Raw genomic sequence first — 26346 nt, forward strand, 5'->3', positions numbered from 1 at the left:
AACCTTCCCCTTGAATCACACTGTCTTTTAAAAAAAACCGCATCAAAATCCGTTGCGTAGATTTAAAGATATAGGGACAGAGAAAGCGACTTTGTTTTATACTATGTAGTGATGGAACTCCTATACGGCTCGCAGTTAGGGTGCGATATGGAGCAGAATTTCTTACTATCTTTAATCAAATTTTGTGTATGTGATGTGATGTCATATGATGTCCGAAATATAGTTGGTCTTTTTCAAAGTTTTTTTGCTGAGTTCGATTACAGCTCTTTCGAGGGATCCTTGTAGTTTACGCCACGTGACGTATTAAATTCGCATTTTCGAAAGTCTATTTTTGCTTTATTCGCAAGTTTCCTTTGAAATTGTCCTCGAAGTAGTTTCTGACTCATATAAACGGAACGCTTAATCTATCCATATTAAAAAAAATTAGTTAGTCAACATCAGCTTCACTTAAAATCAAAAAAATAAATAAAATTTTAACAAAAAGAAAAACCGACTTCAAACAAAACACTATTTTAAAACAAATGAATATGCACGAAAAAGTAATAAAAATAATTGCGTATTCAACATATTTTTTAGAGTCTTCCTAAGTTACATGAAATGAAAAATATTAGACTACTTAAAAGTCGATTAACGATTATATCATGTAGTTATAATTATTGTTATATTTGGAGTCGGTGTCAGCCAATAAAACCCTACATAACCCTATGTATATCCATCAAAAAACAATACGAGAATACTTTAACAAATATGTTTTTTACAACTTACCTTTTACACAATAATATACTGGATCAATCAAGGGGCTCGTATCGCTTCATTTTTTTGATTGTTGGGGCAAGGGCACTGTAGCTGACACCGGCTCCAAATATACCAATAACTATAACTACATGATATAATCGTTAATCGACTTTTAAGTAGTCTAATATTTTTCATTTCATTTAACTTAGGAAGACTCTAAAAAATATGTTGAATACGCAATTATTTTTATTACTTTTTCGTGCATATTCATTTGTTTTAAAATAGTGTTTTGTTTGAAGTCGGTTTTTCTTTTTGTTAAAATTTTATTTATATAAAAAAAATTACTTTTCATCTTTCATATAAGTAAAGAAAAGTATTTGACGCACTGGTTTTGTTCAAGCTATATGCTAAATATAAACTAACAATTAAAGTATCATAGCTCGAACATACTAGTTTATATATAACAGACCTATGCTTTTTTTTAAATTGCTTTGTAATCGAATACATGCAATTCAAAATACACACACAACGAATTTATTGTAATTAAATTCTAAAACATTGAATCTTCAAAGATTATATGAATTATTTCAGTTGTTCAAGATTGAAAAACATGTAATTCGATTTTTAAATTTATAAATATATTTGGATATGTAAGATGTGTCACATCCAAAGCACACTACCTAGTCTGCATCATTCCTTAATCGAGGCGAATCGCATTTTGAAGGCAAATTATCAAGGCGTGGTGGGGTGAGGTGGATAATTAAAATCCGTTGATTAATATGTAAATGTAATAAGATTACTCTCTCCTGAATAATTTAAGGGGAAGCTGGGGTAGGTTATACAAGCGACGGCCTCTCATTATGGCTTTGTATCGGCCACTTTAATTCATATGGGACGCGGTATTGGTCCAACGCTTTTTAGATAGACAACCTTCATCTGTTTCAACGTGCTTGTTCGCACGAGTACCTCCACATATAGATAATATAGTATAATATGAACTTATAGATTATAGTATTCGAATTTGAACGGTGAGTGAGCCAGTGTAATAACAGACACGAGATATAACACTTTAGGTCTTGCGTCTGGCGTATTGGCGTAACGCAGTAGGTTTTATATCTTAGTTGTTACTAACATGTGACTTTACATATTACTAAAACAATATGTTGCAGATAAAATACGTACAGTTAATAAAGATTATATTTTCAAATAGTGTTTCCTCTCCACTCCTTAAGATTATAGTTATTTTTCCATACTCCACGTCATTTAAAACCTACGTCCTCAAAATTTAATGTATTTTTTTACGATGAGGAAACAAAAACATATTTCTTTCACATTTATAACATTGGTGTGATATTTAAATCACTTCCTGTTGTATTTGTCAACTATTAATATATTTTAATAAAGTACTTAATTTTAAAATTTATTAATTAGTTTATTTGCATTGCATCATAAATAAATATATGATGCAATGTCTTAAATTATATTGTATTCTTAAGGCTCTCGATGCAATATTTGCAGAACTGCAAAATAACTATTTATACTTATATTATATTTACATTATCTATTTATTACGTTGTATAAGCTACTAGTAGTAGAGTTCAAATTTGCTTCACACCAAATTTCATCAAATTCGGTTCAGCGGTTTGATCGCGAAATGTCAACAGACAGACAGATAGACAGAGTTACTTTCACATTTATAATATAGATTATTTAATATATTTATTTTCACTCATATGTAAATATTGAATTGAATCTTAAACCGGTTCCAGGCAACTGACCTGAAATTTAACACAAACTTGGCTAACCACTGTTATATCTTAAATTCCGTTTATCATTCTTTTCAGACGATAATTAAAAACTTGATTTAAAAAAAGGTTTTAATGACACATTTCAATGTTCACGTTTCATATTATTTATTTAAAATATCACACACAATTTTAAATATTCTAAAATATTTCAATAGAAGTATAATTCGCTAGCTCAGTTCCTTTGTAATTGAAATAGACTAAGACTAGTGCACCAGTATGTACGAAGTCTACATAAGTCTTGATACATAAAGGTTTACTCCGAATATGTTATGTTAGTCTCAAAATCTAGCTTAGAAGCTAAGCTACACGTTTTCTCATAATTCCTCCAAATTTCTCCCGCCAAAACGGCCATGTTGTTTCCGCCATCTTTATTAAGAACGCATGGCCTCCCGCCTCCTGGCGTTGGTCAACAGCCAGCTAGGCGTTAAAGGCATCAGCTACGGCCACCCACCAACTATTAGACCTCTCTACGTTTCTATCGTTACTTTAAGCTGGGCTAACTTTCACGGGTCAGTTTATATTGGTTGACGGTGTTTGGCTCACTTGTCTAATGGCTTTGATTAAACTGCCAGTTTATTTGACGGTACGATGCGTGCGTGCGGCCACGTATGAATTTATGCTTAGACGACGTCCTAGGATAGAATTATGATCGACGGTGAAAATTACGCGACGTTAGCTATTCAACTTATGATCAACTTTCCGTTGGCTTTCATTGGTTTTTGTTCGAAATTGATACAATATTGACTAGATATTAACCTTGTTAACTTAAAAACAATTCTTAAATTCATAACATTTAAGAAAGAATATTATTTACAATATTCTCCAATTTAACACAAAGATTTAAAATATTCTTGAAAAATAAAATCGGTATTAATTTACTTTATCAAGTTCTGACGATAAACATAGAAACACATTGATAATTACACACACACACAATAACACATTTGAACGAATAATTAATAAAATATTAAACATACGGAACCATGGATTTAATATAAAGTAAAGTCGATTAGTATCCATGTTTACAGCTTTAAACAGGCTTAACGCCATAAAAAATGGTCGCTTGAAATTGCTCTGAAGGCGTTTAATTATAACGACGTCAGCAAACATTGATGTCATTTAGAACCTGTCGAAACTTCAAACTTATGACGCAAATATTAACGAAGGAACTACGGTTTTATTTTTAATAACATAACCTCGATCTCCTCGATATATTATTTACATAAATACTTTGAATTATATATTAATTGTTCGGCTTTCAAAAGTTATTTTAATTCATATGTATATACTAGTCGTTCACGGTTTCGCTCGCATTTTAAGGGTTGGTTTTCATATGTCAGGCAAAAAAGTAGCCTATGTCCTTTCTTGTAGTTTAAGTTTGCTTCATACCAAATTTCATCAAATTCGGTTCAGCGGTTTGGTCGTGAAAGGGCGACAGACAGACATAGTTTTTTTACATTTATAATATTAGTATAGATCTAATTGTTCGGCTTTCAAAAGAATTTTTAATTCATATATTTGCATATTAAGTTCGAACTTTAGCAGTGATCTAATTTATTTTTATACCGGCTGACGTTTCGACGGTAAGAACTAGCGCGCACTGGTAACTTTTGTCACGGTGACTGTCGAACGGTGACTGACGAAACAGTCACCGTGACAAAAGTTACCAGTGCGCGCAGTGCGTTACACCTGTCTTGGTCACGATTCGACCGTCAGATCCTAATTAAAACTCGAATGTAATATATTAATCGTGAAAGTTTGAAACGTAATTACATACTTAGTATAATTTATTCGCACAAGGACATTTTTATTTAACAAGCATATAATCTTCTAGTCAGATACAATGTTACGATCAGTATAGGCGATATGATATTTCTGGTAAGAATTGTTACCCGTTCCTAGAACGAACGTGTTAAAGCTTTACCTAACACGAGAATAAACCTAGTATTCTCAGTAATAATATTACCTTTCCCAAACAATAGGTTTCCGAGTCTTGCTTCTGGCCTCTCAATAATTAGGATAGTGCATCTCCGAACCGAATGAGAATAAAGCCAGCCTACCTTTGTACGGTTGTGAGGGAAGACTGTGCGTGTGTGAGTTAGTTTGTATATGCATCTTGATTCTGGTATTTATGTGGACTACTAGGGTTGTGATAACCGTATCTTTGATATATACGATCGTTAATTAATTTTGATATTGCATAATTTTAAACGGATTATTACTAATATGATTGAAAAGATAAAGTTTCTCGTCTTGGATTTTAATTGATCATAAGTAACAATTAATAAATCTTAATGTATAGAAATGTATTCATTTTTTATTATATATTCAAACTGTCTGAAAGGATTCGACATTACTGTATTTAATCAAATGAGAATTATTTAAAAATAGAATCACATTTTTTCTTTTAAATAATATTACATATAACGCAATAAAAAAAGTCCCAAAAATACTTTTGAGTTATTTCCGTTGATCAAATTATAGAACAGTTTAATAAATATAAATAGAAAAAAAACAATCTCCAAATAAATATTCGTAACGTATGACAAAGTAAATGACTCGCATAAAGTTCCTTGGCGAAAACAGCCCTGTTTCAGCAACACAGAGGCACGTCCTCCACATGCCACCGTCTGATAGTAACGTCGTATATTTCCGTCAGTGCGTACTGCCCCGTCTTATTATCCAGTTGCAAGCCGACCAAACCCGACCGAGAAATATAAAATCAATCGCAGAACCTTTGTCTCGATCGTCCATCAAATTTTCACCAGCCGACGTTTAGTAATCAGAAAAGTCTTCGGAGACTTTAATTTTTCCAGTATTGAAATTGGCGTTCCGTTAATTAAAACCAAATCGAATTAATTACGAAGAGGAAATTATTCCGCCCTTTGAGTTCGTTAAAAATTGGTCAAGGCATTTCTGTTGTATACGATTCGGTTATATACGTTCGGAACGAGAAACACCGCATGCCATAAACTAATATTCGCTCGGACACTACTTGGAGTTATTGGACAATGTAAATGAACGCTATCTCCTATAATGCCTGCCTTATTTCCCCCTAGCCAGGCCAGTGCCCGGAGCGACCCCGCCCGAGTGGGAGGCACCTCCACCCGACCGATGTCTCATCAGTAAGGATTGAACCCTTTAATGTATTCACCGTAACTTCGGGATGAGTCTTGTATTAGTGTTATAATGAGACGTGGCCCTTAGGAATTATGGCTATACTTATGGGCCCTCTGGGGTCGGGATTACCTTCAACCTAGTTTCAATTTCTATGTATGGAAGGTTTCATTAGATCACGTTGCTGATATTATATTAAACGATACGAAATATGTATCTTTATACCCCTGTGATAATACATAAGCAACCCGATGTGGCTATTTCTTTTGCAATAATCAAAGATTTGTTTCCTTTGACGAAATGATAAGAGTGTCGAAAAGTACGTTCTCAATTTCGGTATGATCTAAAATTAATCTAATTGTTCCCTATTTCTGGCTTTTAATTTTAAAAGGATCTTATTTATTAGATTCCGTCCTGAAGTCACTAACAAATCGATATTGCTACCAATTAGTAAGTACCAATTTTCCAATAAAACTTCAAACTGTTTTCCATTCCATTATCTCTCGCCACCCTTTATTGCCGGCAAAGTTAAGCTACGATTCCTCTTTCCACTCCGCTCAGAAATTATTACAATAATAATATTATTATATTAATAATTGTATTGATAAGGAGACTCTCGTAATAAGGGTAAACCGTTCCCTTTCTGCCAGCCATCCTCAATAGGAGAATTTATGTAACTAATGAAATAAGCGAAGTGCCGCTCCCCGCTCCCCGCAGCCCGTCCCAACCCTCTCCCACCCACCCTTCATTATCGGAAAGTTTGAAATATAATTTGAAATTATGCTCAATGTTATATTGAAGATAAGAGAAACACAAATTCCTTTAATTGGACTTGTTAAAGTGACTCAAATTAAGTTAACACCGAGTTGATGGTATTACTTTTGAAGTTCAAAATTATGACGGACTGTCCGTCGGTTCTGCGGAATTCATGGGGTGATTAGCGGTTGAAAGAACAGTTATCGGTTCCTCGGGCCGCCTATCTTATTTAATGGTCTGACTTTTATGGGAACCTATAGCATTGTTTTATGAAGTTCTAACGAAGTTCATCTAGTCATTTTTATTATGAAATGTTCCTACATTTGAAAAAGATAAAATTAATTATTATTAATTAATAGTTTCGCTTTAATTGATACTGTCTTGTGATGAGAACTGTTTTGTTTTTAAGAAAGTGATTTTTTATATTCACTTTTTTTAATTGTAACTTATTTAGTTTTTGTGAAAAACGTTTTATTAAAATCAATTGTCGAATGGTCTATAGTAAAAGTTTTGTATGGATATCCTTAAGGGTCATACGATAGGTCAGCTATTGATTTTGTCAATGCGCCCAGCTCGGCTTGTATCTAGGGGTTCGCAACTTGAGACCATCACAATTAGGCGTCGGCCTCAATCTAATTATATTTCTGATTGGCCTGGTGTTGACGGATTGAAGCTTATACGACGATGTATCGAATAATAAATCAACACGATAAATAAATCGAATTTATTCTCGATTCTAAAAAATCGATAAATAAAAACGTAAACAGTTGTATATAATATTGCATAATGATAAATTAAATTTGATGCTGAAATTTAACTACTACTAAAAAAGTTGATGTTTAAGTTATCTCGATTAAGAATTTGGAAAACCTGATCGGCTTTAAGAATCGAGGATCGATTGAAACGAATTACAATCATCGCAATTAGATACAGATCGGGATCTAATTATTCGGATTCGATTCGTAGCCAGCACAGCACTACTCTGATTGTCGACAAGCGATTTCGGAAATTACTAAGGCGTCGACGCCGCCTCATTCCACCCGGTTCCTTGCGTTTCGGTTAGACGGTCAATCACTGCGTTTACCCTATAAATTTTAATAGGAGAATTTACATAGGCACATTTTGTTTATAAAACATTATCATTTCACAGTTTGAAGTCATTTTTAAATACATGCAAAAATTCATATTTCGAATGTATTCTATTGTTTGCTGTTATTAAAAATTTGTCATATCGTATTTCATTTAACTTTTTTAGTGTGACTACAGGCACAAAGGACATAAAATCTTAGTCCCCAAGATTGGTGGCGCATTGGCCATGTAAGGAACGATTAATATTTCTTACAGCTATATTGTAAGTGACCACTTATCATTACCATAAAATAAAATTATTAACTTTCCTTCAAATATATATTATATATCATAACTCTATACACAATAATTTCAAAGGATAATAGGTACCCACGATACAAACTATCCCGTCGTCTTCCACAGCGGTCATATAGCAGCGACTAGCTAATATCGACCAAAAATCCCCGGCACTCATTACCATAACAATTTAATTAATCAAGTCCCTCCGTTATACGCACAATAACTATCAACTATTGTCGTTTATAATCTGTAAGTCTAAATTATAATTGAGTTTCGTAAATTTTAATAATATAACGTATTTCGTTATTATTTAATCTGACTCTTGGCTTAGTAAAAGATTAATTGAACTTCGTTTTATATAAATATTTTAACTAAATTATTGTTGTATGAATTTTCATCAAGATGAAGTATAGTTTGGGATATTATACATACTAGCCGCTTTGTCTCGTTATAGTACACGAGAATCTGACAAAAAAGAAAAATGTCCTAATAGTTCACTAATGTTTCACAACTGGCACAAAACAGTCCTTAACTCTAACTAAAAAAAAAAGAAAAATTTAAGAAAAAGTTTTAACATCCTTACTGCTCTACAGAGGTATATATGTGACAGATTTAAATCTGAAGGTCAAGTTAGATGTTAGTCTATCAATCTGATGCGCTCTATACGCATATAATTAAATTAAATAATTTGCTTACAAGAAGTATGAGGTTTTAGTTTTTACATCTTATGTTGTTCACTGGTTTACATTTATATAAGATGTTGCTATAATGTTAATAATAATACATTAAACTATCGGGTAGTATAAATGTGTACTACTGAACTTGAATAACATATTGTATAATAGTTGTAATTGTTATTTTGTCAAAAAATATATGTCTGTCTGCCTATCGCTCTTTCAAGACAAACCGTTGAACCGAATTGGGTGAAATTTTGTATGAAGCAAACTTGAAATCCAAGAAATGTCATAGGCTACTTTTTTGCCAAACACAAGACAAGCAACACCCTAAAACGCGAATGACGCCGCGGGCGATTACTAGTCAATAACATATGCTTTATCAGTCTCATTAATGTATAGTTAAAATATCAAGACATTACAATTTATACAGTATTGCTTGATTTAAAGATATTCCATGACGGATATATTTAAAAGAATCGCTGTTGAATGTACAGGATCTCGGTTGAAAAACTGCAATAATGGCGTGTGTAGATCAGATAATCGCAGGTTATCCGCACCGTTTCCTCGCCTCCTCCCTAAAGACCTCCCTCCCCCCCAGTACATCATCTCATTTGAATTTCTAACTAGGAAACCTCCATGCAATTATTGGATTAATGTAAATTACGCAGTCTACAGCTCCACGGTGCACTATCAGGACGGGGTTTAATTAGAATCCAGTTAATTCTAATAATAGTGCTGGCAATGAACGAAAATTTCTTTTAATACCATCGTGGAATCGTTAAGACGAAACTTGACGTGATATGTAGACTGGATGTCTTTACGCAAAACACATCGCCGAAACAGAACATTCGTTTAACGAAGAGTATTCGTACAGCTCCTTCATTATCAATATTAATAATCTTATATTTTGTTCCGTGTTTAAGTTAAAATGGTGAAGCCTTTGCACAGATATGTCATCTGAAATTACATTGGTATACATTATCATGAGCTGATTAGTTTGCCTATGTTTGAAGAAATAAAATATCAGATATCGTCAGTTTAAACGTTTGCCAATTCTAATAGTTTCGAAAGCCGTTATATTTAACCTCGATGTTTAACAAACTATGAAATGTTAACACATTAATATAACATGTTTATGAAACATAGTTTTTTATAACTAATGCTGGTTAAAAAATTCTCACATTCTCGAATGATTTTAGCAGTTTCAGTATATTCTCCTGTTACTAATTGTTTAATGACGGTTTCAGACATCAAACGAACGCAGTGCTAAGTTACCGCTTCGAATTTAAAAACCAAATGTTATAACGTCCATTAAATAAACGTGTCGATCAAAGACCGTGTCAATCGAAATGCGCATTTTTAATGACCACAGTCATTAAGGAGATACATTCGCAATTCTATTCTTCTGCTCACCCTACCCAACTTATACACACCACAAGTCAACGTCCTGAAATCCGTAGCCCAGTGAAGGAGAGTCCGCAAACCCTAAACAAAGTTGAGGCGCGCCAAAACGACAAACAAAACACTGAAATATCCCGCCGTGACCTCGAAAACGTAGGTGAAAGGCCCCGGGATTCATGTAGGGGAACAAAAAATGTCTAACCCCCGCAAGGAGCGGGGGGAAGCCGCCCATGAATGAGCGAAGGAGGCGCGCGTCCTTGGAGCAAAAAAGTCACGTGACCCGCGCAACAGGTGGCGCCGTAAGCGTGTCCTTGCTTGAATTAGAAAAAACAACAAGTTCGAATTTGGAACTCTGCCTTCGTGTTACATTTTTTTTTTCGTTTTCATCGTTCTATGCGGACAGCGTGCATGTGTGTATCTCGATGACGTGTAAGATAGTACGAATCGATTTGTTGCGTCTTATCTTATGTGTGTAACAGATTATACAGAATACAATAAATACATTTGTATAAACAACAATATTTTTATCTATCTACTACATAATTTAAGCAACACGTTATCTATCCGAATATAATTATAAATTTAAGTACGTATATGTCAAAATTACAAGATGTTACAATGATAACAGTAATTATTATTGTACGCTCGCAAAAAGTATTACAAAACTAAGCTGATACTTTTTATATCCAACAAGTTATAAAACAAGTAGAAGCTTGCTTCGTGAGCGTCCTTTATGAATGGGTCTCCCTCGGCCCCGCTTAACACAAATGTCACGACGCCCCGACGAGCCGGAAAACTCTCTTTTCTTCCTGAATTGTTGACACAATCCGCCATTCGAGAGTAAGCCTTAACACAGTGGCTTAGAGCTAAAACGTAACTGTAGCCGTTGAGAAAATTTAAGGAATTTTCTGTGAAAGCACTCCATTACAATTTAGAACGTATTACGTGGTGATATGGTCGTTATTCGCGTAGCTAGCGTCGTTGTTAGCGGCACGAAATCTTCCAGTCTCCTGCGGCAAATTGTTTCCTCACGCGGCGTGTTTGTATTTTATTATACATTTTTATTTCTCGATAACATTAGCTTAACCGACTTTTCATTGCCTTCGCTAGGGTTGTCGCCTGGCATGTATAATAAAGAAGCGAATTAGTTTAACGACTTATTTCTTGTTACTCTTTCATGCGTTTTATGCTGCCGCTGGTTTTGATAAATGCCAGTCATAATGTTAATTATTTTTACGACTGCATGTATAATTTTTACATGCTGATAGCGGCACTAATAGTTTCATTTGTAGGCAACTGAGTAATTATTTCAATTTCGCAATGATTAAATGTATTTATTTGTATAATCAATTGATCATTAGCATTGCACAAATCCGCCGGAGATCAGTATGAAATAAGACGTCTGACCTTTATATAATTAAAGCAGTAATTACAAGTAAAATAAAAATTAAAACATGAGCACGGAGTAAAAAATAATAATTAATGAACGTTATAACCGTTTTAGCTTGTAAAATGCACGCATTAACTTTCAAAGAACATTACGGAAACATTTATTTAGCTGTATATTATTTATTTATCGTTTAACGAAAACGCGACGTTTATATTAAATAACGTGAATTTTGTAACAGTTTTAAAGTTATAAGCAATTATAGTACGAGACAACTTAGATGTAGCATCGGCAAAATTCGTAAAACCGATCACACCCGAATTGAGTATGCTATCCAAAATTATCTATATTTATTTCTTATGTGAATATGATATTCACACAAACGTAATAACTTGTAATAATTATATGATCTAATATATTCGTCAATTTCACACGTCGATTTACATGCACTTGCTTTCTCGGGTTGAACTGACGCGAGAATCTATAGCGACGAATAGCGTCAAATGGCGCGATATTTATATGTTAGATTTCTGCTGGTTGGGTTAATCGCCAATAATTGGTTTAAAAAAAAAATCCTATGCCATATCTAAGTTGTGTCGTACTATACAATAAAATATAAACAACTAGTGATGACCCTGAAAAAGATTTAAAGTTATCACAGCGCGTGTAACAACCCTAAGAAAAGTTGGCGCGTTGTAGGAACGTCAAAAACGTCGGGGCGCGAACAAATATGTGCTTACCCGGGGGCCGGTGGCGCCGTCTAAACTCCGAGTTAATCCAACTCGGGCCACGTAACTGTCGTTTTTCTTTCGAGTTTTATTCGCCTTTTTACATACCTTGTTTAGATGTTTCGGTTTGCTTGTTTAAACTATGACTTTTTTGTTTAAATTTTAACGGACTCTTGCTTGAAATTGTGACGTAATTTTGTATTTTTTTCCTATCTATCCATGTAATAAAATTGGAGTGTCTGTTTGTATTATTAAAATAGCCCTTTTTTACTTAACACGGTACATATACCAAAATAACATTTCTACAATTTTTGTCCGTCTGTCTGTTTGTTCTGGCTAATCTCTGGAACGGCTGGACCGATTTTGACGGGACTTTCACTGGCAGATAACTGATATAATAAGGAGTAAGTTAGGCTACAATAACATTTTTTGTTTAATTCAAACGCGTACCAGGTACGCACAGCTACTTGTACAGCGATTACAAATAAAAAAAAAAGTTTAAACGAAACGAATTCAATTTAACAATTTATAAAAATGTTCAGCGGTTTATTTAGTCGTAGTTTAAACAAATTACTCGGTTCGCCTCGGCCTCTCGACCCTCCAACGGAATCCTTTACATTTCCCTCTTCGCACTTGTCTGATTTTTTTTTTTTTATTACCTTTCGGCGCGAACGTTAGACGCCCGAAGCGCCACTTGGTTCTGCACACTTTACTTTTACTTGTCATACTGTATTCCTCTCTGTTTTTGTGATTTGAGAGTTTCGCGTGATTTCGTCGACGAAACTTGAAAACGTCATTCGACAATGGTATAGGTACTCGCCCTCCGCATACTTTGGTTGATTTACACTGTTATGTGTTATTATTGTTCACTATTATTGGTGGTTCTTTTGTTTTTTTTTTGTATGGTATATGTTGGCGGACGAGCATATGGGCCCCCTGATGGTAAGTGGTCACCATCACCCATAGACAATGACTCTGTAAGAAATATTAACTATTCCTTACATCTTCAATGTGTCATCAACCTTGGGAACTAAGATTTTATGTCCCTTGTGTCTGTAGTTACACTGGCTCACTCACCCTTCAAACCGGAACACAACAATACTGAGTACTGTTATTTGTAAGAAACAAAACCCTTAACTGTTTTCAATTGCATTACAGATGAGATCATTCTTTGTATACTTTACAAGCAAGTTGTAATTTTAAAATAAATATTACCTAGACGATGTTTCTGATGTAATTAAATTATATTAGCTTTAGGGGAGAGGACTGATCTGTAACATAGGTAATTGTATTAGCCTAGCTAGGATATCTAGCACCTATATTGTTCTATATCAACTCTTGATCGTCATTTTTTGTGGAATATAATACATTAACGATCTTTATGTAAAAAAATATAAACTAAGTCATTTTGGACATCGTCAGTTCTAAATAAAGTTACTTTGATGGATTTCATGTTTTTTTTTTAATTGTGATATTTACAAGCTATGGCCTGACCCGCAGCTTCAATTGCATTTAATTTAGATTATACATGCCACTTTTAATTTAGTAGCACTCATTGACGACTGTCTTCTCTGTCCTGACCTTCTCAATAATTTCATTATATATATAAGATAATTAATCAAATGTTAATGTTACTCTTCTAAAATAAGTGTGGCGTAGCCTATTTTTCTATTATAATTTTTATTTATTTTTTTTTACTTTTGTTAAATTATAAGTGTGTATTTTATGTTTTAATTATTTTTTATAAATTTTATTATTTTATTAATATCAACGGACAGAATAAATACGACAAGTCTTTTTATATACGTAAGCGCGCGAGCGATGTACTTATTCAAATATACAACATTATTCAGCCTTATAATATTAATTTGCAGATACTTGTATGATCACTACATATTGTAAAACAAAGTCCCCGTGTCTGTATGTTCGCGATAAACTCCAAAACTACTTAACAGATTTTCATGCGGTTTTCACTAATAGACAGACGGATTCATAAGGAAAGTTTAGGTATATCATTTATTAAGGTTTTTGTGTATATAAGTTGAAATAGAACAACAATTGTTAAACATGTCGAAAAAAAACAGCAAAAAAAACTTATGTCCATCTATGGTAAGGCGAGACGGGCCTATACAATAATAATAAACAAATCTTCGAGACGTTCGATCAAATCGCAACGACAGACCTCAAATATTTATCCCAATCGAAACCTCCATTCACGGGTTAAAACATTAAAATACCACATCCAAATTTAACACCTGCGTGCCAGACGACAAAGATCGGCATACGTGTGCTGTGGGGTACGAATTAGGAGCGGCCGCTATAACAACAGGGGGACAGGGAGATATCGATTTTGGATGAGAAACTGGACTAGAGACATGCAAGGCTTAATATCAATTCGAGATAACCTTTACGTGAACACTGTTTCGCTTTGAGATAGTTATTTGAGTTATAAAATTATTTATATTTATTATAATCTCGTTTTATAACTTCATGTTTATAAAATTCGTGCGTTTTATTATAGTAATAGTTGTGATTATTATTAGTATTGTTCGATTTCGATTTTAATTAAATTTAGTTTATATTTAATTGTTAATAACATTGGTTGTTAAGGATTTTTAATAGTTGTTACACGTTCGTTATATACACAAAATATGCCGTCTTAATTCTAATAGAACAAATTAACTTGTAGCAAATGTTATAAGGACATATGTAGTTGATCGAAATGATATCTATATGTAGAATGGTGTCTATTATTAAAACACTGGAGTCCGATACCAAACTCAATTAAAGAAAAAAATGCTTTAAAAACTAATTTATATTATTAATTATTGCAATCTAGTTATACACTGTTTCGTTGTCATTAATAGTTAGTAAGTGAATAAAAAAAAAACAAAAGAAGATCACAGAACATTCGATTTTACATATTACTTTTTCTTTTTAAATATTGTAACATAATTTTAACATTTTGTAACATAATTGCGAATAATGGTATGATTACAAAAAAAAAACTCTAGTGAATTGTAATAAATCATAATTCAAATTTAACTGTGATATATTTATATGTATGTTAATATATAGACAATACATAGACAAAGATATATCAGCCATAATTTTTAGTTGCAATATTATGTAAAAAATTAAACTTAAAGTACACAGACGTAAACTACTGTGAAATGAATAATAATTACAAAACAATATTACTGTTACTAAAAATTATAAAGAAACTTGTGGATAAGGGCCTTAAAACATTAATAATTTGCTATAATAATACTTACAAGTATAAATATTTATATAAACTTTGAATAGAAAGTTATACAATGCGTGTATGTTGTCCGTCGTTGCGCTTAATGTCAAAACGTTGTGTAAAACATGCCTATTATTTGTATTTTTGTATTTATAAAATTAAAATTGTAAATTTTTAAGTATCTAAATTTCAAAGGAAGGATTTGTTACGCTAGCTCTTCTTTCCAGCATTCACATCGTAATGATTAGTATTGTAATTTGTACATCTTATTTTGTATACTAATGTTTATAGTTTACTTGTTTTTAAATATGATTTTAGATATATTTTTCTAAAAAAAATATTTCATTAATTCATGTAATGAGAGTATCAAATGAATTTGAGTTAATTAGTGCAAAGTTTTATTTTGAGTTGCATTTCGCTAAGCAGAGCTATAACTAATCGAAATATCATTTAAATCTATCCATTACGATTACGCGAATACTAACCGATACTATGTTATCATGACTATATATCTCTGTATCCAAGAAACATCAATACTAATATTATAAATGCGAAAGTAACTCTGTGAGTTGCAATTTCACGGTCAAACCACGAACGAAAAGTAAAAACTTCTTTGTGCGTTAAATTTAATTTATCTTCGTCCGCATTTGAATTTATCAAAAAAAGTTATTACTGTAGTTGTACTCCTCAATTCATCAGCTTTCTGCAAGTGAAAGTCCCTTAAAAGCAATCTAGCCAGAACAAACGTATAGACAGGCAGTTATTTAGTTATGCGTGTGCATATAATAAAATTGATTTCAAGATTACTATCTCCTATACTGAGGAGTTAATTATTATTATTCCCATTGTCGTTATAAGTGGACTAGTAACAAAGAGTTTCGACGATCATCACGTCATCCTCCTGCCCTTATCCCAATTTTATTCGAGGTCGGCGTAGCATGTCTTCTCCTTCCATACCTCTCTATCGGACGTCATCTCAGAAATAACATTATTTCTAAGCATATCTTCTTTCACACAATCCATCCACCGTTTCTAGTTTCGATCGTCAACTATAAAGCTATCGATTATCAAATGATCGAGGATCAGAAGCTAGTCTAGTAGACATCGTATGGTGGATTCCTCAGTCTGAAACCTTAAACACTTATTATTAGATAAAGCTTCTCTAGTGATGAACCAGGTCTTCTTTTTATATTACTATGGCAACACTTTTAATAATTAAAAAAAAAATTGGATATTAAAGCAAAGAGCAAAATTTTTTAAAGCCTAATTGGTATTTATTTCTATTATATATTTCTTTATAATTGCATGTGTTTGTAATATAGTATGTATATATTGTTATTGATTTGAACAATGTACACACTATATTCTAAACAATTAGCCTCCCGTTTTCCATATTTAACAAGATCCGAACAAGCTATATTTTTAAAATAAAAAACATATATATATTTACGCAAATTGCATAAATATAAAAAATTAAAACTAAGCTTAAAACGAAAACACAATTGAATTTTTGTGCAAATAATAAAATAGTATTTGAATTTGAAATAGCAAATACGGCAAACATGAAATCTATTACAGATTTTCTAAACGCAGAACAACAAAGGTCGTAGAATAGCAAATCTATTTGTTGACGCCATGTCGATAAATAACTATAAATGTATGTAAACGTTGATTGTAATTCGCAACGAAACTGCATTACACGGCCGAATGGAATCGTCATAAAATTTTACTACCTCCGATACGATAAGACGTCTCTCTCCTTAGTCGGGTAACATTTGAAACATCGACCTCAAAAACTTATTACAATGCGCCCAACCCTGCTCATTATCTCTGGCCATAGCACCGAATCGATAGCAAAACACACGCAAACTATTTCACACACACAAGCGCATTCTAAACGAAAGTACGCTTACTCGTAACCGGCGCGTCAACTTAAAACTTAATTATAATTAATTAATTCCAATTGGTCTCTATCCCCGTCACACTAATACTGTCTTGAATATAGCCATCTCGCTCTAACATAGAGGCGAGGGGTAGAAACGCGGTATTGTGTTTTCGAAGACCTTTTATCGCGGAGGCATTTCACGAAGTGGAGCATTCGTCGGTTCGATTCCTTTCGGAATTTATTAGCACTTAGATTTTAATTGGACTTCTATTGAGTGAGCTTTTTTCGAATATTCTAGGTACTTACAGTTAGGTGTAAACTAAGCCATTCGTTAAAAAATTTCAAAAATTTCGCCTTTTAACAAATAAACAAAAAAATTATAATAAAAGTGAGGTATTTTATACGTGAAGAATAGGCGTAATGTGAACCGTTTAGAACACACACAAATAAAGAAATTTTAAAAAATTTCGCTCAAAAATATTCAGCTTCAATATTCAAAAATATCTAATTTATTGGTGCCAACAAATCAAAACAAAATGGCTGTCGTTGAACGAAGTATAATTTAATTGTAATCATCACTACATCGAGCGTTGACGAGTATCAATGAGGATGCGACTAAGGGTCCTTTCCACCCTACCCCCTTACCACCCAAGAAGGGGTTGTGCCCCCCTCATTACCATATTTCATTTACTCAACGAAATTATGCTAATTACTTATATTGCTTTGTGTAAAAAGGAAATTTATAAGGATTAAAGTTACTCCCTCACCGCCTTAAACCGGTTCGATCCGATTCAGACTAGTTGCAGCAAGTTTGAGGATGAATTATTTAAGAGGTTCAAAAAAGTTCCGAGGGCACCCGTGTTTCGCGATTGCGATTATAATCGGACGCAATTAAAATTCAAATTGGGGGATTTTTTAATTTTGTTATTGATGACCCTCTCCCGCGGTCCGATTGAATTGGACTTTGTTAAAACTTCCCGGGAAGTTTGCTGTGATTCTTGTTCATAATTCGCTTATTTATACTAAGGACCCTTCCACACTGGCTTTAAATAACACAGTTTTAACCTTTACGTAATTTAATAACGAAATATATTTTTTGCACACAAGAAATAAAGTTTAATGGTTTAAATTTAATGCGTCGGTTTTGATAAAAATATATATTTATGATATTGCAATTTTCAATTATAAATAATTCAACCACTGACATTTACTTAAAAAAAAAAAACATCCAATATTGTAATATCATTAAATATCATCGCACCGAATACAGGCCTCGCGATATTGTGTGTCGTTATTAACATTGTCTTAATGATTCATACTTTAATATATAGGTGAGGGCATATTACATAGTCGTGCGATATAAATTATATCGTTCGAATTGAATTATAGTAATGAAATACCGAGTTGCTTTGGGCACGGAGAGCCCCCGGCCGCTAGTTTCACAACTTATCCCGGCTAAGGCGACTCCTTATTTAAATGTAAATTAGGTTCATTTCACGAAATTAATGTCGTAGAGTTCCACCCCCAACGTAGAGACACCATTATACGAGCCTTTTTCGGATAGTTTCATTCAATAAGGCGTTTTATTAAACTCGAATCTTTACGAACGTGCGATCGCATACGCATTCATAAAATTAATCGTCTCGAATATTCTTCATTGTTTATTTTATTATGTGTGTTATTAATTTCATCATTTATTATATACTGGTGATGTTGTTGCAACTCGCTATAAATAATGGCGTGTATTATCTGGTTGCCATGTTCGTTTTGCTGGTAATTGTTTTCTTTTATAAATTATTCATTAACATTGTTATTGATCGAAGGAATAAATTTTGAATTTAAAGATTTTTTTTTTTCAATTTTTTTTTTTCTATTAATACAAAAATAATTGATTCATTGATATTGTTCTATATTCAATATGTTACGAAATTTTATTTTCCTTATTGAATATCGCAATCTATAACAAAGAGTCACACAAATTAATTCAATACCATCATTGCATAGTATTAAACAAAGTCACTTACTGTCTGTCCATATATATGCTTAGACCTTTGAAATTACGCAACGGATTTTGATGCGGTTTTTTTTTAATAGATAGAGTGATTTGAGGGGAACTTTTTGTATATATTATAAATAAAAAAAAACCGCCTTCAAAAATGAACTAAAAAGAAAAAAATAATCAGTTACATCCATATCCAATTTACGATTTTTTAATCACCTCTCAAAGTCGGTGCCAACATTGCTAATATAGGTACATAATACATAATGCATACATACAAAAACTAAATCTATTTATTGTATAGATGACACCATTAGACAAACCTTACTATCGATACAAATTAAATGATTTCAATATAGAAATTTATTTACTTTGTTGGCACCGACTTCAAAAGGTGATTAAAAAATCGTAAATTGTATATGGATGTAACTGATTATTTTTTTCTTTTTAGTTCATTTTTGAAGGCGGTTTTTTTTTATTTATAAAAATTTATTTAATGCTTTTCAGTGTTGTTTTGTTATTTATAATTACAATTGGTAGTGTTTGTCATTCACTTTATTATACTCAGTACATTTCGGCTTTCGACTTGACAAACATAACTCAACGCCGTTTCAATACGATGTGGACTGCAACTCAAATTAAGCGTTACCTAAGTTACAATAGCCTAATGTTAACTGCTCATCGCCAATTAGACAATAACATTTTTCCCGATGCAATGCCGTTAATCATTGAGGAATTCTCCTGGTAGTCCACCATCAGCTAGACTTCATCATAGGCATGTTTACTAACACCAATTGCTTGACGACTATCTTAAAGAAATAGAACTAAACCCGTAAAATAGTTACTTACTAATAGGTTCTGATTACCAGTTGTGGTCTTCATCATCAGTTCCACTTCATCAAATGTCACTTTTCGTGAGCATATGACCAAGGCACTTTGAATAAAACCGAAATCACTATAGGTGTGCCTATAAAATTTGAGGAGTTCCCTCAATTTCTCCAGGATCCCATCATCAGATCCTGATCTCCTGACAATGGGACCACCTGTAAAACATGCCCTTTCAAACAAAAAAAGAATTGTCAAAATCGGCCAAGCCATCTTCGAGTAATTCGGTAACATACATAAAAAATAAAAAAAAAAAAAAAAAAAAAAAGGCCCCGACGAATTGAGAACCTCCTCCTTTTTTTGAAGTCGGTTAAAAAAGGACAATATATATAAAAAAAACTGATAATTTTAGAAGTTTCTATTATGAGGTCGTAAATATATATTCTCTAGTGTATTTAGTGACAGTATTGCCCTAGTTTTTAAATATAAATGATATATTATCCCCTCTTTTTTATTAATATCGATCTTCTAAGATGCAAAACTCTGGTCACCCTCTCCGGACGAAGTAATGGCCGCTCTATGATTATATGGACAGACGAGTCATTACTCCTGTGTAAGTGTTGTTGCGAATTGCTAATGTTGTGCTTTTAGAATTTTACACACTAATTAATTGTTGCCTTAAGAATGCTTTCACACCACTCATTTTAAATAGTCCTCACTCATTGCACTTTAAGATCTTAACTCGAGTTGTTTATTAAATGAGTTTGTGTTAAATATATTTAAATCTCTCCGTCGTTGGAGTCTGTGAAGAACAATACACTATTAACAAAAATGTGTAGTCTTCTTAAGTCCCTTTGAATCGTCATAAGTTGAATGCTACCACTGGTTCGGAATATAGATTATACAGAAAAGAACCGGCAAGTGCCTAGAAACTATAGCTACTGACTTCATCTAAGTCAACGAACATTATACCGTTTGATAAGTAACTTCTGAGTATGTTTTCCTAAACCTCTCAATTTTCCATTGCATTCAACTTTTGTCGTAGAACCGACAACCATTGGGGAAAACGTGTTCTAGAGTGGAGACCGCGTCTCGGCAAACGTAGTGTAGGACGTCCTCAGGCACGGTGGAGTGACGATATACGCAAGGCGGCAGGCAGGGGCTGGATGCGAGTAGCCGGAGAAAGACCACAGTGGCGTGCACTGGGAGAGGCCTATGTCCAGCAGTGGACAAAAATAGGCTGATGATGATGATGATGATGATGATTCAACTTTTGTAATCATATTGATGTAAATAAAAAATATGCTATCTCATTCCAAAATAACTGCTTTTAGCTCTAATCTAGACAACATGTACAGCCTGTATATTTCTCACTGCTGGGCTAAGGCGTGCTCTCGCTTTGAGGAGAAAGTTAGGAGCGTATTCCACCACGCTGCTCCAACGTGGGTTAGTGGACATTAGACACATATTTTCCTTTACCGCCGAGCTCGAGATGAATTACTATCACAAATTCAACACATGAAAATTCTATGGTGCTTGCCTTGTGGCTTAAAAATGCAGTCGTTTATGATAGACTACTAATACTATTTTTAATAACATCTCACAACAAACCGTTAAAACGCGAGCGAAATTGACGACAGCAACTATAACAATATAAATTAAACAATACATGAAGCCTAATAATGTAACCCAAGAAACATAAACTATATCTACATAATATTAGTAAAGTTGAATTAATATATTTAAAACTAGTTTTCCTGTTACCATTTCAACTTTGCTTTTGAAACTGGCTTTTGTCCGCGGCTTTGCTTAGTATTTCTAAATCAGAATCGAAATTAAATATATTTTTAATCGTATTTTGAATTATATGTCACGAAATCACGTTTCCTTTGTGGTAGGGCTTTGTGAACATCTATCTGGGTTGGTACCTCCCACCCATCAGATTCTACCGCCAAACAACAGTACTTAGTATTGTTGTCAGGTTTGAAGGGTGAGTGAACCAGTTTAAATACAGGCGCAAGGAACATTACAACTTAGTTCCCAAGGTTGGTGGCGCATTCGAACGTAAGGAATGATTAATATTTCTTAAAACGCCATTGTCTATAGGCAGTGGTGACCACTTACCATCAGTTGGCCCACATACTCGTCCGCGAATATATAGCATAAAAAAAATCACAACAAGTTGACATACAAGGACGCTTCAAATAATGCTTTGTTTTTACGTTTAAATAGACTGACAAAGTTTAGAACGAAAAAAAATAGAAGTCAACAGTTGGCCTCTAAGTACACGCACACTAATAAACTACTATGACACGCACACGATGATTATAACATTGGCTCATTTGTTCTCTTGTAGTGAGACTATCAAGATATAAATAATCTAAGATGTAAAGGTAACTTGTCCCCTACGGCTCTTGAACTGCCTAACAACAAAATGACGCTAGTCAATTACTTCGCGCTTATAACAAACAGTAACACTAGCAGTAATACTAGTATGTATAAGAAATATATCACGTGATCAAAAAATATAGTTCAACCTCTTTAATATTACCTTTTTAACTGTATCACAATAAAATGATTTGTTTTCAAATATCGAATAAATAATTTATTTAAGAAGTTTTTATGTAATAAAATGTTCTAATTTTAATTGTGTATTTTAAATAGTGTGTATGTTTATAAAGTTATATTGTAATACCTATTTAACTATTATATAATATACTTTTATTTCTTGGATTATATTATTATATATATTATGTAACCAAGAACTGAATTATAGGCATGAACTTAAAAACATACATTTTAATTCGTTAAAACTGTTAAGGGTGACAAAAAATATATGAAACATTAATTTTAAATTGTAATAAGTAATACTATGTGTGACATTATATGATGTATGTGGGGTGAAAACACCACTTTATCACAGACAAGGCGATGTATTTAATTTAAAATTAATAAACATAAATTGAGAAATTGATAATAATTCATGATTACATTTAAATAAAGAACAAATAGATTACTGAACTGTAACTTATAATTTAGGAATGATTAATCACTTCGGAAACATAATAATTAATAAACACAACTAACATTTTGTTATTTCGTTAATTCTCTATCAAGAATGTAATAGTTACGACGCTATTTTCCTGTTTAAACTAATTTATAGCGGCACAGTCGAAACAAAAACAGAAAATATAATCGCAAAATTACGATCGTGATTAGTTTTAGACGCGATACGAGGCAAAGGGTTGCCCTACTGCGACGCACACGCGCGCATCTACCACGCACACACTTACAGAACAAGGCAACTACTTAGCATTTTCAAATTAAATACACTAATCACTTGTATAAATGTGTATAGGCTCGATCGATAGTGTCTGTGTGCGGGTGGTGATTATAATGAAGGGTAGAAGGGCGAAATAAAGTGGCTCCATTCGAGCGCCCCTCGGCTGTTGATGTCTTTCACTTCATAGGTTGTTACCAATTCCTGAACGACTGATTTTAATATTAATATATTATGTTAGAACGATGTGACATGTATATTATGTTTTGAATGGAATCGTTTTCTGAGATGTCTCATAAGGCATTATGATATTAATTAGTGGGCTGGCTGATAGTTTTCATACCAATTGAATTGAGAAAATTTTACAGTACATACATTGTCTGTTACCTAACGTTTGAAATAGATTTACGATTCGAAATTTAAAATAACGATTGAATGAATATTCTATACATTTTATTACTTCTATCTAACGAATATTAGATACTTATGATGTTTTATTACCATATTACGCTTACAAAAATATTATTTCAAAATAATCAATTTCCGAAAGTGTGTGTCATCCTATATTAAGATGTGTGAAAGTGTGGTATTTAAAATAGATTTCGGTCTATCAAAAAAAAAAAATCCATTCATACCAACGAATTGACTACACAGACGAGAGCTTTTTATTTTCGCGCACTTTTTTTTTATCCTGCTGTGTACTTGAGCACAAATAATGTACAACGGGAATTCAAACAACTTCAAAACATTCGTACAGATAGCATTAAAAAAAACTCACGCGATATCACGCCGATCGATTAATTAGCGTATTACATACTGTGCCGATCCATCTGTCGTAATTAGCCCACGATCCCTCGGCAAAAAATAATGACGCACCCTAAAACACTTTCTACTTTTTTTTTTCATTTTTAATCCAATTTGCCGAGGATTATGTTGGTAATTATATTTTTCCGATTGCCGCCCGTGGCTGTGGAAATTCGTTCGCTTGATTGCGAACCGAATTTCTGAAATGCTGATTAGGCTTTTTAAATTCGATTGTGTGCGTGGAAGTGTCGTGTGCGCTTTTTGTGTTTTAATGCTAAATCGTAGTGATAATTTCGTTTACGTAGGAAATAAACATATTAGTATAGTCATATATTAGTATTCATGTAGTATTTCCCTTTCCGAGATGATGGATAAGTGATTGCTTTAGCCCATAGCGCGTTAAGAAATGTAAATGGATAGTAAGATGTTATGTCCCTTGTGCATGTCATTCAATTAGCGAATGTAATTCTAAACACACACGTAACTGTTATATGACCATCGGCTAAAATTATAATGATTTTTTTTAATTATTTGTAGATAATATCAGAAATACTTGTACCTCAAGACTTATTATTTTATTTAAAAAAAAAGTATCTTACGTTCCAAATTCAAAATAGCTTGACGTTCAATTAAAACGACAATTCAATAAATAAGAGCTCATTTAAATTAGGAATGTTTTGATTACGATTTCGATTTTTGTTGATAAATATCTGTTATGCAAAACGATGGCCTACTTTCATCATGCAGTCACTCCTGGAAGATATACCGGTCTAGGGCGAAATGTATGTGTGGTTGCGGTGAGGCTACAGGGCTGCTTGACCTATTGCTTGCAGTACCTACAATATCCTGTATAATTAGACGATAATTGAATTAATGCAGCTTTTGTTTCTAACGCAATTGCAATAGTAAGTAAAAGTAACTGTCCATTTTCTTACAGCTGGGCTTATGTCTTGCCTCCTTTTAATGTTTTTGAATAGCATGGCAGGTCAAATATCTCAAGACTTTTTTACTAGCCAAAGTACGACACGATACGTCACAAATAAGGTATTTGAAGATTCAGTTATATCTGTTGTCATTTGTATTGTACTCTAAACATGCTGTGTTTAAGATTCTTCTCACGGAGTCTTGACCACTGATATATTTTTTGTAGTTTCGTATAAATTAGCATCCAATACAAAACCAATACAAAATAAAATATCAAAAAGGGTTTGTAAATTAGTTGTATGTGAACAATGGGGTGCCGTCGTCAATTCGTAATGACATGAATCAGCTAATCTTTACAATATCGTTAATCGCTTTTATGAACTTACTTCATTTTAGACTCGATTTATTTTTACATCTTTGTTTTGGTGACGTCATAATATTTTGACATTTTAACCTTTGATACGAATTAAATACAATATTTCTGTTTTCATATTATAACTGGTTGTTGATGGCAGTTTTGAGCTGGTTATCACGTGTTTATAACAAATTTTCATAAAATTTAGTTCTATGGTTTGACCGTTAAAGCATAATCATAGATAGCCAGTTACTTTTTAATATTATTCTAAATAAGTAAGACCTTTTTCCTTGATAATGTCAAAATAAAGATAAGGATTTTTAAGTTATCTATGTATATGAGTGTGTTTTATAATAGTTTGCGTAGAGATATGACATTGCCCTTGTCTTACACTCTAGTCTAAGTTCGTTTGGTTTAATGTGTTATGGCGAAATTAATTTTTATAAAAGGTCAAACAAAAATAGGCAAAAGTATAAATATTTAAAAAATATATAATTTATATAAACGTTAATGTAAGTTTTCGTTTTCGCTATTGTTAAATCATAGCAATCTAAAGCTAATGATTTAGATTGTTGGCAACCCTTTTCTACGCGATACATTTGGTTACGTATGAAAATAAAAATCAGAAAAGTTGGTAGTATATTATTTGTTAACTATTTGAAGAAGTTTTTATTACAACAACACCAGATTGCTTAGTAACACGCGGACGAGAATCAATCAATTTGTTTTGTCCATTTAACAACTTGCATTTGTGTCTTTTTGCTTTCTTCTGATACAAGTTTTAATCTTTCATAGGTCAGTTATATACCTACTTATTATTAATAATATAATACAAAGCAGCAACTTATGCAATAGTTGTTCATATTTGTATATGTTTATTAAAGATGAGGGACCCTAAACATGGATAACTTCACTAACAGGAGACAAAAAACGCGTTGTGATGATAATATCATAAAATATTCAGAGCAAACATGGTATCGGAAAGTTAGCGACATACAGAAATGGTAACCACGGAACCCTTTGCCCAACAGTGGGTAAAACTAACCCTTATTA

At 32.9% G+C, this 26346-nt stretch overlaps 1 protein-coding gene across 7 annotated transcripts in view; it reads left to right on the top strand.

Annotated features, from left to right (window-relative positions):
* The window catches only part of LOC124534345 (POU domain, class 6, transcription factor 2), a 151610-nt gene that overhangs the window by 60875 nt on the left and 64389 nt on the right, over positions 1–26346 (top strand). The window lies entirely within an intron of this gene.

This window comes from Vanessa cardui, chromosome 12, assembly GCF_905220365.1.
Source record: "Vanessa cardui chromosome 12, ilVanCard2.1, whole genome shotgun sequence".
Lineage (NCBI taxonomy): Eukaryota > Metazoa > Arthropoda > Insecta > Lepidoptera > Nymphalidae > Vanessa > Vanessa cardui.